The sequence below is a fragment of the Microcebus murinus genome, chromosome 18, assembly GCF_040939455.1.
Source record: "Microcebus murinus isolate Inina chromosome 18, M.murinus_Inina_mat1.0, whole genome shotgun sequence".
NCBI lineage: Eukaryota > Metazoa > Chordata > Mammalia > Primates > Cheirogaleidae > Microcebus > Microcebus murinus.
Window position 1 is genome coordinate 17300518 of NC_134121.1, and position 13413 is coordinate 17313930.

At 44.7% G+C, this 13413-nt stretch overlaps 1 pseudogene; it reads right to left on the bottom strand.

Moving 5' to 3' along the window:
- Positions 1-1024: 1024 nt before the first annotated feature.
- Positions 1025-2294, bottom strand: LOC105879130 (dnaJ homolog subfamily B member 11 pseudogene; annotated as a pseudogene).
- Between the last annotated feature and the right edge of the window lie 11119 nt (positions 2295-13413).

The following is a 13413-nucleotide window of genomic DNA, read 5'->3' on the forward strand; positions in this document are numbered from 1 at the left end:
GACACAGTTGGATGCATGATCCCACTACCACATTGCTGTGTACTACCATTGGTACAGTCAACATGCAGAACATGTCCACGACCACAGAGGGTTTGCTCACGCTCCTTGGAAATAAATCTCTCCCACCCTTGGGCAACCACTGATTTGCTTTCGGTCGTCACGGAGTAGTTTTGCATCTTCTTGGATTTTGCATAAATAGAATCATGCAACATGGAGTCCTCTGGGCTGGCTACTTTTGCTTCACATCATGTTTTGTTGTGTGTATCAGTAGTGTTTTCCTTTTTATGCTGAGTAGCTTTTCGTTGTGTGAATATGCCACAATTTGTTTACTTGTTCACTTAGTGATGGACACCAGTTCGTTTGTAGTTTTCGGCTCTTATATATAAAGCCATGTGCATTTGTGTCCAGCCTCTGTATGAACCTATGCCTTCCATTATCTTGGTTACACACCAGGAGTGGCATTGCTGAGTCATACAAGTGGCACAGTTAACTACAAGAAAGTGCCCGACTGTTTTCCACAGTGGTTGTACCACTCTACATTCAGCAATGTGTGAGAGTTTCTGCTATTCCACACCCTTGCCAACACTTGATAATGTCAGTCCATTTGATTTTAGCCATTCCGGTGGGTGTGTCATGGCATCTCATTGTGGTCTTAATTTGCATTTTCTTTTCTTTCTTTTTTTTTGAGACAGAGTCTCACTTTATTGCCCAGGCTAGAGTGAGTGCCATGGTGTCAGCCTAGCTCACAGCAACCTCAAACTCCTGGGCTCAAGCGATCCTATTGCCTCAGCCTTCCGGGTAGCTGGGACTACAGGCATGTGCCACCATGCCTGGCTATTTTTTTCTATATATTTTTAGTTGACCAATTAATTTCTTTCTATTTATAGTAGAGACAGTGTCTCTCTCTTGCTTAGCCTGGTTTCGAACTCCTGACCTCGAGCAATCCGCCCACCTCAGGCTCCCAGAGTGCTAGGATTACAGGCGTGAGCCACCATGCCCGGCCTATTATTTTGTTTTGTTTTGTTTTGTTTTTAAACAAAGTCCAATTTTATTCACTCTTAATATCCTTGCAGTCCATTGTATACCTTCTGCACTGATCCTTGTTTCAGTAGCTGTTTGATACCTTCTCTTGCTTCCTCTGTTAACTGTTCTTTTGGAAAATCCACATCAATAGTGATTATCAAAGAGCCCTTGATATTGTTGCTGTCAAAGCTAGGGAGCCCTTCCCCCTTCTTCCATAGCTTTGCTCCCGGCCTAGTGATCTTATCCCGGGAGATATGTACCTTGTGACCATCCAAGTGAGTAATGTCCATCTCAAAGCCAACAAGAGACTCAACTAGCGAGATTGTCACATTTGTGTACAAATCATCTCCTCTCCTTTCAAACATTGGGTGCTTAACAACTTTGATCTGAACCGTAAATCTCCAGGCTCCCCATCCACGTGAGGCTCACCTTCTCCAATAAACGGGTACTCCATGCCGTCTCTCACCCCAGGTTCGATTTCTACCTCTAATGTTCATTCTTCATTCACTAGTTTGACATTAGGGCATTCATCGCAGACCACCTCCTGGGTCATTTGGAAGCGCCCAGGGCCCAGCTGGGTGGTCTGCATTTCTTGCCGACAATTGCATTTCCGTTTGCCTGGAGCCTGCCTCGCCACAGGTTTGTTTCTAACTACTTCCACAAAATTTCCTGCATACACTTCTTCCAAAGTGACTTCTAGATCTACAATAATATCACTTCCTCTCAGAATATTTCTGTCTTGCTGACAAGGGGTCCCTCTAAACATGTAACCAAAATCTCCAAAGAAGTGTGAAAAAATGTCTCCATGGGAGCTTTGATGAGCATCTTTTAATCCTTCTTCACCATAAGTATCATATTGTTTCCGTTTCTCATTATCTGATAGAACTTCATATGCAGCACCTAGATCCTGGAATTTCTCCTGGGCTTGTGGATCATCAGGGTTCCGGTCAGGATGAAGCTGCAGGGCTAGTTTTCTATAGGCCTTTTTAATATCCTTTATAGAGGCACTGCGAGGCACCCCCAAGATCTTATAGAAATCTCGCCCGGCGATCACGGCCCCGATGAGGTACAGCAGCAACAGGCAAAAGGTGCTCAGGTTCTGCGGGGCCATGGCTCTTCTGTCCCAGGCCTGGTCCCACACACTCCTCACAGCCTCCGCCGCCGCGTCAGCTCGCCAGCCCACCCGGCCCAGTGAGGCCGCCTCACGCCAGGGGTCTCCTACTTGGTCCGCAGAGACAGCTAGCGTACCCTCTCCCCCACTAGTCCACTTCCCGGGCTATTATTTTGTTTTTTGAGACAGAGTCTCACTTTGTTGCCCAGGCTAGAGTGAGTGCCTGGGCTCAAGCAATCCTCCTGCCTCAGCCTCCCAAGTAGCTGGGACTACAGGCATACGCCACCATGCCCGGCTAATTTTTTGTTTATATATTAGTTGGCCAATTAATATCTTTCTATTTATAGTAGAGACGGGGTCTCGCTCTTGCTCAGGCCGGTTTCGAACTCATGACCTTGCACCCGGCACTTAATTTGCATTTTTTGGACAACTGATGATATCAAGCATCCTCTGATGTACTTCCTGGTCATTTATAGATCCCCTTTTGTGAATGCCTTAAAATCTTTTGCCCACTAAAAAAAATCTGTTTTTGGTGGTTTGTTCTTGTGTCCTAAATCTTTGTCTGCCCTAAGGTCGCTGGGCCAAAACTTTAGAAAGTTCCCTCTTCCCTGACTGGAAGCATTTGACAAGGCCCTGGGGACAGAGAAGCCAGAGGATGAAAGGAGTCTGAGAACTCAAGCATTGCATGAACGAGGACCACCTTCTCTGGATTGGGAACATGAAGCAGAAGTGAACATCTTTTGTGTCTGAGCCACTAGGATTTTGTGGGTCTATTTGTTGTGGTCCATTAGCCTGCCCTGGCACTATTTCTCCAGGTGTGCAGATATTGTGCTTTGCCCAGAAATCCCCCTTGGGAAGATGCTGCCAGTGATGGAAGGGCCACCACCATCAACACTCTTCCCTGGCCTAAGCTTCTTCATTTCCCTGCTCTGAACAGGCCAGACAATAGCCTCTAAGGAAGGTTTGTGCATATCTTCATTGGCGTGCTAAGGGGTGGTATCTACAGGGCACAGGGCTGGGGTGGCAGAGTCAGGGCTGTGACCCCTTACTCCCTTGCCCTCCCAAAGTGCAGAGGCCCAGGCTTTAGCCAACCCATTATTCTTCTCACTGTCCATTCTCCATTGTCATTAATCCTGCCTGGAGTCTATGCGGCTCCCTATTTGTTATGTGGATAGTTAGGAGCTCTGGCTCTTCTTGGGACAAGGGTTCCCTGCTTGGGTGCTCCCTTGAGCAATTGCTCCACCTGGGGAGAAGGATAAGGGCGGGCACCCCATTTTGGGGTTGCCCCACCCTTAACCCTATCCCTAGCAGCTGCTACCCCTGGGGAAGGAGGGAATGCTTTATCAGTCTGGGCTTCCCCAGCCCAGGCATGATAGGATTGAGAAAGTGGCCTAAATTAACCAAAGGGCAATTATTATGCCATTATCTTGAATCTGCACTGTGGTGCACCCCCCTCCCCCATCAGGTGGGCTTTGAGAGAGGGTGCTCGGATATGCAGATGGAATTTTGAGGACACCTGTTGATCATTTGAGAACATCCCACACCTCCTGAGAGCCCTCCCTCAAACTAGGCTAATAAAAGGCTACAATCCCAGAATTCAGAGTGAGCCAGTGGGTGAGTCAGCTAGTCAGCGAGTCAGTCGGTCAGTCTCTCTCCACTTGCCGAGACAGACCCGCTTTGTTCTACAATAAAGAACTGCTCGTGTGAAACTGCCTCCTGCCCGGGGTTACTCCATGGTATTGGCCCTGCTGGTGATTTTTCCAAGATTACAGTCCGGACTTGACACTTTGGTGTGTCTGGTCACTCTTCAGCCAAGAGCACACCCAAAACTGACGGCAGACTCCCACCCTGACGTTGGTTTTCAATGCTGGGGGTTGTTTTCTAATTCTGCCTTCTGTGTTCCTCCCATGTTTCTTAGATGGGGTTGTCTGACTCCACCAACTCCCCACTGGGTGGTTTGTTATTATAATGTATATTCTTACCAGGCCCATCTCTAATCTCTCATGCAATTTATTTGAAGTTGTTTTTGTTAACTATAAGTGAAGTTGTTTTACTTATTTGTTGAGTGGAAACAATGGTCTGTATAAACTGTATGTAGGGCATAAAAATATTAACACAAGGTACATCTGTACACCACCTTTGACACTCCTTCTTTGCCTGTATCTCTTTTTAGTCACATCTGCACCCCTCACGGGCAACTACTATCCTGAATTTTATGTGTATCATTCTCTAGCTTTTCTTTACGGTTTTACCACATGCTTGTGTCTTTAAATTGTAATATATGGCTTATACTTTTAGTGGCAATGCATGAGCGAATTGAAGAATAATTTACATATAAAATTCACCCATTGTGAAGGTACAGTTCAATGATTTTTAGTAAATATATACAGTTGTGCAACCATCACTACAAGCTTCTTAGAATATTTCCATCTCCCCCCACCCCCCAAATTCCTTGAGCTCATTTTTTCTTTATCATTTAAAAAATATATTCTAACTTCCAGCCTAATAGGGCTTTGGCATGGCAGATCAAAGGTGCAGTTGCAGCGTGAGCTTGGAGGTGGTACTCTACAAGGATGGGGTATCATCTTGTATGGCCTCAATTAAAAAAACACATGGGCCCAGAAACAAAGGAGTGGAGGCAGGCTTGGTCTCATTTAGCATCATTCTCACTGCTCTGTTGGAAGACTAAAAATCCTGGCCACTTGGGCCCAGCATGGGACAGCTCTGAACAGGCATAGACGCTCCAGAGCTGTCCACGGGACTGGGGGAGACCAGGTTGTGACTGCATTGCAGTTCAAGTTCTCCCTTTGCACAAGCCTGCTTTTTTCCCTCTCTTATGTAAGTACAGATCCTTAAGAAGTAACCCACTTGCAAAAAAACACACAAAAAACAAATACACACACACACACTAGTGAGTATAAAATGTATTTTGTTGTGGTTTTAATGTGCTTTTCTGATGAATATTAATATTGAATGTTTTTCATGTTTTAGTGGCCATTTATATATCTTCTTTTGTGAAATGTCTTTTCGAGTCTTTTGCCCATTTTTATTTATTTATTTATTTATTTTTATTTCGGCATATTATAGGGGTACAGATTTTAAGGTTTCAATAAATGCCCATTCCTACCCCCCTCCCCCCACAAGTCTGAGTTTCCAGCATGACCATCCCCCAGATGGAAGTTGTGCTACTTGTCATGTTTTTTGATTAGTAGGAGTTGCTTATATATTCTGGATATGAGTCCTTTGTTAAATACATATATCACAGTACAATAGATATATGTATTATGATATTTTTTTCAGTTTGCGTCAGGCTTTTTAATTTTATTAATAGTATATTTCGATGAGTAGAAATGTTAATTTTGATTAATTCGATTTGTTAGTTTTTTCTTTTATGATTATTGGTTTCTGTGTTCCAAGAAGTCTTTGTCTATGTCAAGTCTCAAAGATATCTGACATTTTCTCTGGACAACTTTCTGGTTTAGCCCTATGTTTAGGTTTATGATCTATTTCTAATTAATTTTTGCATATGGAGTGAGGTTTGAGTTGAGATTCTTTTTTTAAAAAATATGGATATCCAGTTATTCTAGTGCCATTTGTAAAAAGACTTTCTTTTCCCCTGTTGTACTGATGTGGTTGAAAATTAATTGATCACACATATGAGTCTACTTTTGGGCTTTGTATTCTATTCTATTGACCCATTTGCCTATTCTTATATCAAAATCATACTGACTTGGTTACTGTTGTTTCATAGAAAGATTTGAAATTAGTTTAAGTCCTCCAATTTTGTTCTTGTTTTTCTACTGTTTTGGCTATTTTAGGTATCTTGCATTTCCATATATATTTTAGAAATAACTTGTCAGTGTCTTCAAAAACTCCTCTTGAAATTTGGGATTGTGATCGATAGATCTGTTTGAGGGACAACTGACATCTTAACAGTATTAAGTTGTTTAATCCATGAACATGCTAATTATTTCCATTTTTTAGGTCTTTTAAATTTCTCTCAGTAATGTTTGGTAGTTTTTAGTATACTGGTTTTGTGTCTTGTTAATTAGATTCATTCCTGCTTATGTGCTTTTATTAATTTTATTGTAAATGACAATTTTAAAAGTTTTTATTTTCCACTTTTTTGTTGCTAGTATGTAGAGCAATAATTGATTTTTATGTAATGACATTATATTCTGCAAGATTGATAAATTCCAGGGTATTCTATGTACACACACCATCTGTAGATAATGACAGCTGTACTTATTAATATTCAATATTTAGGATTTTTATTTTTCTTATCCTATTGCACTGTCTGAAGCTTCTAGTATAATGCTCAAGTTATTATTTATTTTATTTTTTTTGAGACAGAGTCTCATTCTGTTGCCTGGGCTAGAGTGCTATGGCATCAGCTTAGCTCATAGCAACCTCAAACTCTTGGGCTCAAGAGATCCTCTTGCCTCAGCCTCCTGAGTAGCTGGGACTACAGGCACAAACAACCATGCCCAGCTAATTTTTTTTGTTTCTATTTTTAGTTGTCTGGCTAATTTTTTTTTCTATTTTTAATAGAGATGGAGTCCAGACTCAGGCTGGTCTTGAACTCCTGAACTCAAGCAATCTACCCACCTCAGCCTCCCAGAGTGCTAAGATTACAGGTGTGAGCCACCACACCTGGCTCAAGTTATTATTTATTAACATTGTTATTGATCTCAGGAAAAGCATTCAATGTTTCACTATTAGGTAGCATATTAGCTGTAGGTATTTCTGTAGGTATTTAATAGGTGGCTTCATCAGATTAAGAAAATTCTATTTATAGTTTCATTTCTTTTTCACTATATGTGTGTTGAATTTTGTCCAATGCTTTATCTGAATTATATTATTTTTCTCCTTTATTCAATCAATGCTGTGAATTACATTGATTTTTTCCTCCTTTATTTTGTTAATTTTGTGAATTTTAGATTTTTTTTCAAAAGTTTTTCAACTTGATTTTTTTTTCCTTTTTCAAATGCTAAATTAACTTTGCACTCCTATGATAAACACCACTTGATCATGGCCTGCTGTACTTCTGTATACTACTGTTTTATTTGCTAATTGTTTAATAAGGATTTAAAAAAATTTCTTTAATAATGTGTAATACTGGTCTGTAATTATCTTTTCTTACAATGTCTTTGTCAGATTTTAGTGTCAGGGTTATTCTGGCTTCATTAAATGAGTTAGAAAATATATCCTTCTGTTCAACTTTCTGAAAGAGTTTGTTTAACATGGACATAAAATAAAATAAAATTCATTGGTAAAGCCACTTGGAGTTATCTTTTGGGGAAAGATTTTGCTTATGAATTGAAAATTATTTAATAGATATAGGGTTATTTAGATTTATGATTTCATGTTATTTAGTTTTTGTGAGTTATCTTTTCCAAGGAGTTTATCCACATCATGTAAATTGTCAATTTATTGGCCTAAAGTTGTTCATAGTATTTCTTATCATTTTAAAAATAGGTACAGAATCTGTAGTGATAACCTCTGTTTAATTCCTGATATTGATAATATGTGTTTTCTGTATTTTTTTTTTTTTTTCTTTTTTGGCTTATAAGCAACAGACATTTATTTCTCATGGTTCTAGAGGCTGGGAAGTCCAAGACAGATAATCTCCTTTTTTATTATTAGTCTTCTTTGGGGTCTATCAATTTTATTAATCTTTCAAAAGAAACAGCTCTGACGATTTTCACTATTGTTTGTCCAATTTTTATACCATTGATTTTCCCTTTTCTTATTGTTTCCATCTCCTGCTTACATTGGATTTCACTTACGCTTCTTTCTTGCATCTGTAGAAGGATGTGTGGATCATTGACTTTGAGCCTTTTTTCTTTATTAATCTAGCCACTTAAAGTCCTAACCTCCCTTCTAACTTCTGCTTTAGCTGTGCCCTACAAATTTTGGTACGTGTTGCTTTCATTGTCATTTGCGGTCTGAAATATTTTCTAATTTCCCCTGTGATTCCTTCATTGATCTATGGGTTATTTAAAAGTGTTTTGTTTAATTTCCTGATACATGGTGATTTTCTAGAGGGCTTACTGTTATTACTTTTTAATTTAATTCCATTATAATCAAAGAATGTCACTTGTATGATTTCAATCTTTTAAAATTTTTTGAGACATGCTTCGTGGCCGCGTATATGGCCTATCTTGGTGAATATGCCTTGCGGACCTGAAAAGAATGTGAATTCTGCTTTTAGATGGAGTCATCCACAAATGTCAGTTACGTCAAACTGGTGAATAGCATTGATCAAATCTGTATTTTTTGCAAATATGATGAATTTGAGAACAGATGAAGAGGAAATACTGTTTTATGGTGGTTGGCTGGTAAGGATTTATTCACTGGGAACTAAGTTTTGGTGTAACACTGAATTAAGGCCCACGAATGTCATCATCAGAGTCTATCTAAACCATCAAGTGAACAGAGACAGCTGAGGCTAAGACTACTTGACTCATTTAATGCAACTAGTTGCAGTGGGCCTATTGTGTGCTTATCCTATTTCTGGGGAGCTCAAGGCAAAAGGGTGAGTTTTTACCAGGAGATAGGCTATTGCCCTATCATTAAGCATGCCTGGTGCCATCTTTCTTTAGAATTGAATATATTCAGGGAGACAGGATCTGCTCTGGGGCCTCAGGTGAGGGCCATGGTTGCCTTGGCACTGAGCATGCTTGGGGACTGAACATGTTCAGTGGGTAGCTCACCTGGGACGAAGCATGCTCAGAAGTTAGCTCACGCAGGTACTGAGAATTCTCAGTGATAGCTCACCTGGAGATTGAGGATCCTCAGGGGGTAGTTCATCTGGGTACTGAGCATGCTCAGTGGATAGCTCGCCTCAGTAACGAGCATGCGACAGCGTTAGCTCACCTGGGGGCTGGGCATGCTCAGTGTGAGGCTCACCTAGGGGCTGAGCGCGCATGCTCTTTTTACCTGCTTGGCTTTCCCGCTGGATGCCCCTGCCCTGTGTGACTGCTGGTGCCCAGGAGTTATTAAGTCACAGAATGGCAGTGTTTAGAGCTATCGATACCAAATTATTCATCGTACAGATGAGGAAACTGAAGCCCAGGGAGAGTTAAGGAATCGGTCAAGGTCACACAGTAGTAAGTCAATGTCAGTGCAAGAATAAGTCGTTCTGTCTCTTCTCCGTGGCGTGGCCTGTTGCAATATTTCAGTCTTTGGCTGGAACGGCGGACAATTCACTGTGGCTGATCTCCCATGGGTGCTCAAATAAAGAGGATCAAGATGAAAAGATTGTCCCCTGGCTTCTCCTTTCAGGAACGCTTCTTTCTTTTCAGGTCCCCCGCTAGGAGAGCAGGTGGAAAGAGAGATGAATGTCCATGGTCAGTCTAGTTTCTTGGGCGTTGGGTCCTCAAGTGAATTTTTTCCTCTGAGGACCGATTCATTTAGGGCTAAGATCAGAGTTCATGAAAAGACGCAGAGGGGAACGCTGCCCAGGGACTTGTGGTTTAATTGCCCTGAGCAACTAGGGAGGCAAGGAGGAGAGGAAAATCATTCAGGGGGGAACGGGTAATTGTGCACAGAAATCACGTTGCACTTGTTGCCAAATGTTTGCAAACCGTCACGTTTCGGCGGGGGAGCGCGCAGACCTGAGTGTTTTAGTCCCAGCAATTTATTCAGCCTATCTCTCAATCTGTCGGAAAGTGGTGTTGCCACAGGGGCCTGATGGTTTGTTTTTTCTGCTTAAGCAAAATGTAAATTATCTGGCCCATTAATATCTAGGCGCTCTAATCCATTATTAGAGGAGAAAAGTAAAAATCCTGCACCAAGATGAATGTTTGCTTTTAAGGTGATTAATAATGCGCAGCCCCTGGGCGCATTCATCACTCTGGCAGTGGCCTCGGCAGGGAAAGAAGGAAATAGACTGGGAATATCGTGGACTGCTGCTCGGTGCTCGCTCAAATAACCCCTTCCGTCATTTCCCTTCTTCCAGAGCCTTCCCTAGCTCCCTATTGCCTTTGTTATAAAGGCCAAACTTGCAGGTCTCAGTGGACGGGCCCCATCCCGCCTGCCTAGCGGAGCATCCTCTGCGTACCTAGCCCTGCACTGCGGGGGAGGCAGGGGAAGGAGGGGAGGTGCTTTCTGCTTTCAGAGACTTTTCTATTTATCGAGGGAGACAAGGACAGCTTGTGGAGAAGAATCAGCGCCCAACCACAGAGAGTGAGGAGGCAGGTGCCAGACTGACGGGGCAGGTTGCAAAGACTGTCAGAGCCAAGTCAGGGAGAAGCTGATGTGTCAGGTTGGGTGGTCAGGGAATGCTTCCTGGAGGAGGTGGGCTGCAGCCGGGCCTCGGGAACTGAGAAATTTGTAGATAGCCCCAAGCATGGGTACTGGCTGTTGAGCACCTACTCTACCAAGCACGGTGCTGGGAGCTTTTTGTATATTACTGGGACTCTACCTTACAACCCTGCAAGGCGTATTATTATCCCCTCTTTGTGAAGAAGGCGAATGAGGCTCACAGTGGCGAAGGCACTTACCTGGTGTCGTTGAGTGAGGGCCAAGCCAGGGTGGGCAGCGACACTGTGAGCCTGAATCCAGTGCTGCACCCACCATTGCAAGCAGGAGGGAGAGCCCTTAGGAAGCAGAGAACCTGGGCAGGGTATGGTATACGGGCGTGTGGGGGCACAGCCTGGCCTTCCTGGCAGTGAGGAGCCTGTAAGGGGGTGAAGGTTCCAGCGGACTATGGGACCACAGCTCAGGACAGGCTCAATGCCAGGCGGAGGGATGCTACTGAGAGCCACGAGACACAGGCTGACCTCCCACCATGGACCTCACATTAGCAGGGTGCACCGTGTCCCCGGGGTGTTGAAGCTTTCTCTTTGCATTTTGGGGAGGATAGTGCGACCTGGCCTCTTCCTGTCAGCCCCAGTCCTCAGCTCAAGCCCTGTCATCTTGCAGCCAGACACTGCAGCAGCCCCCAGGCTCACTGCCTCTAGTGACATCTGTCCACAGTGGTGGCCGGGTTGATCTTCGTAAAACGCAGATCTGGCTGGGCCCTCCTTTCCGCAGGAAGAAGCCCAGGCTCCTCAGCTGGGAGGCTCCAGGTCTATCTGCGTCTCATGCCTTTGAGCTTTTTCTTTTTCATTTAAATTACTTTTATTTGTGGACAAAAAGAAAGACCTACCTTTTCCTTAGTTTACCTTACTGTATGACTATATGACAATGCTGAATTGATTTTTTTTCTTCTTTCTTTCTTTCTTTCTTTCTTTCTTTCTTTCTTTCTTTCTTTCTTTCTTTCTTTCTTTCTTCCTTCCTTCCTTCCTTCCTTCCTTCCTTCCTTCCTTCCTCCCTCCCTCCCTCCCTCCCTCCCTCCCTCCCTCCCTCCCTCCCTCCCTCCCTCCCTCCCTCTCTTTCTTTCTTTCTTTCTTTCTTTCTTTCTTTCTTTCTTTCTTTCTTTCTTTCTTTCTTTCTTTCTTTCTTTCTTTCTTTCTTTCTTGATATTATGGGGGTACAAACTTTTTGGCTACATGTTATGACTTTGCCACACCCAAACCATGATTTGAGTCCTGCCTTTCCCCCCTACAATGCTCACCACGTCCATTAGTTGTGAGCTTTTTCTACTTTCTCCCACGTCTGCTTCCTTTGTCTGAAACATGCCTCCCCTCCCTCTCGCACCTGCTGACTTTATCTGATTCGAGAGGAATCACTGTCCCGAGTTCTCAAAGGGCTGCCATCCTTCCCAGCTGCCTGCGAACCTAGTCCCTTCCTCTGGGCTTGCTGGTTGTCAGCTTCTCTTCCAATCTCAGAGCAAATGGGCTGCGACAGACACAGGTGTGGTTCATGTGGGTGGCAGCGGGGCACAGCAGCGAGGTTGGACAAGGAACCACAGCCAGTCCTGCGGGCAGTATCTCATCCAACCATCCAACAAGCATGCACTGAGCGCCCATTTGGCGCCAGACTCCTAGGCTGGGCATTTGGGGCGCTGAGAAAAGTGAGCAGACAAGGACCCTGCCCTCATGGAGCTGACTGTCTGGCACATCTTAGGCAAGTCATGGCTGCCCTGCTGGGGAATTCGTCTAAGCAGGGCCCAAGCCAAGAGGGAAGACTGCTGGGAACAGGTGCTGGCCCACCCAGGGTCTGTCTCTGAGGCCCCAGGATGCTGAGAGCGAGAGGAGAACTTCCAGACGAGCATCCGGGTGGAAGGCAGCCACACCCCAGCCTTCACACGCCCGGCTTCTGGCGCCTGCTTGGTGACCCATCTGGAAAGTGGCAGCTGGTCCCATCTCAGCCTGGGTCTGGAGATTCCTCGTTTTTCCTGTTTTAACTAAGCTGCATCATTTCTGGGGGTTAAGAGTTGCTCCTGCTCAAGCCTGGGGTGCCCCTCCACTGAGAGATGCTACTTCTGCTGCTCTCAAAGTCACCCCTGGGTGGGAGTCGCTTCAGGGAACCTTATACCCACCGAAGGGAAGGGGTCTTGGGGGCACTGCCTGTGAAACAGTACTAACCGGCTTCTGCTTTGAGGTCAGACACTGTTGGTCGTGGGTAGACCTGCAGATCGCATATATTTATAATTTCCCAGGGAGTTCATTTTACGCTCTGCTAAGATCTAAATGAACTGGTGCAAATGCTCGGACTTCCTTTCGTCTCCGGCGAGGCGCGGCCCACGGGGCGGGAGCACGCGCAGGTGTGTCTGAGAACACGCTCTGCTCCGGAAGGGACCACAGCAAAGCAGCCCGTCAAGGGAGGAAAGCTACTCCCTGTCGTGCAGGACCCTTGATGAGAACTTCGCTCTGAGCATGGAGGGATATCATTTCTCAGTGGGGTCAGTGGGGGGCTTCTGAGCAGCTAGTGGGGCTAAGAAGATGACGCCCATCTGGGCATGTAGGAAGGCTTCATGGGGGAGGAGGCATAGCCCAGTTGGAGGGCCAGAAACCCCCTCCCCTGAGGGAGATCCCATCCAGAGTGACTGGATGGGCAGGTGTGAGTTTGGGAATGTCAAGGGGCCGGAGCCTGGGCTGTGTGGGGGCAAAGGGGATACTCGAGACCTGGCCGGTAGTGCGGGTAGGGGCCCCATCATAGACACCATGAATGCAGTCTAAGGCAGTGGTCCTCAACCTTTTGGTATCAGGGACCGGTTTCCTGGAAGACAGTTTTTCCAGGTGTGGGGGGAGGGTAGGCGGAACTTGGTCAGCGATGGGAGCAATGGGAGCGGCTGTCAATGCAGATGAAGCTTCCTTGCTCACTTCCTGCTGTGCAGCCCTTTTACTCTGTTTCACGGAAAACAATTTTTCAGGGGTTGGAGGGGGTGG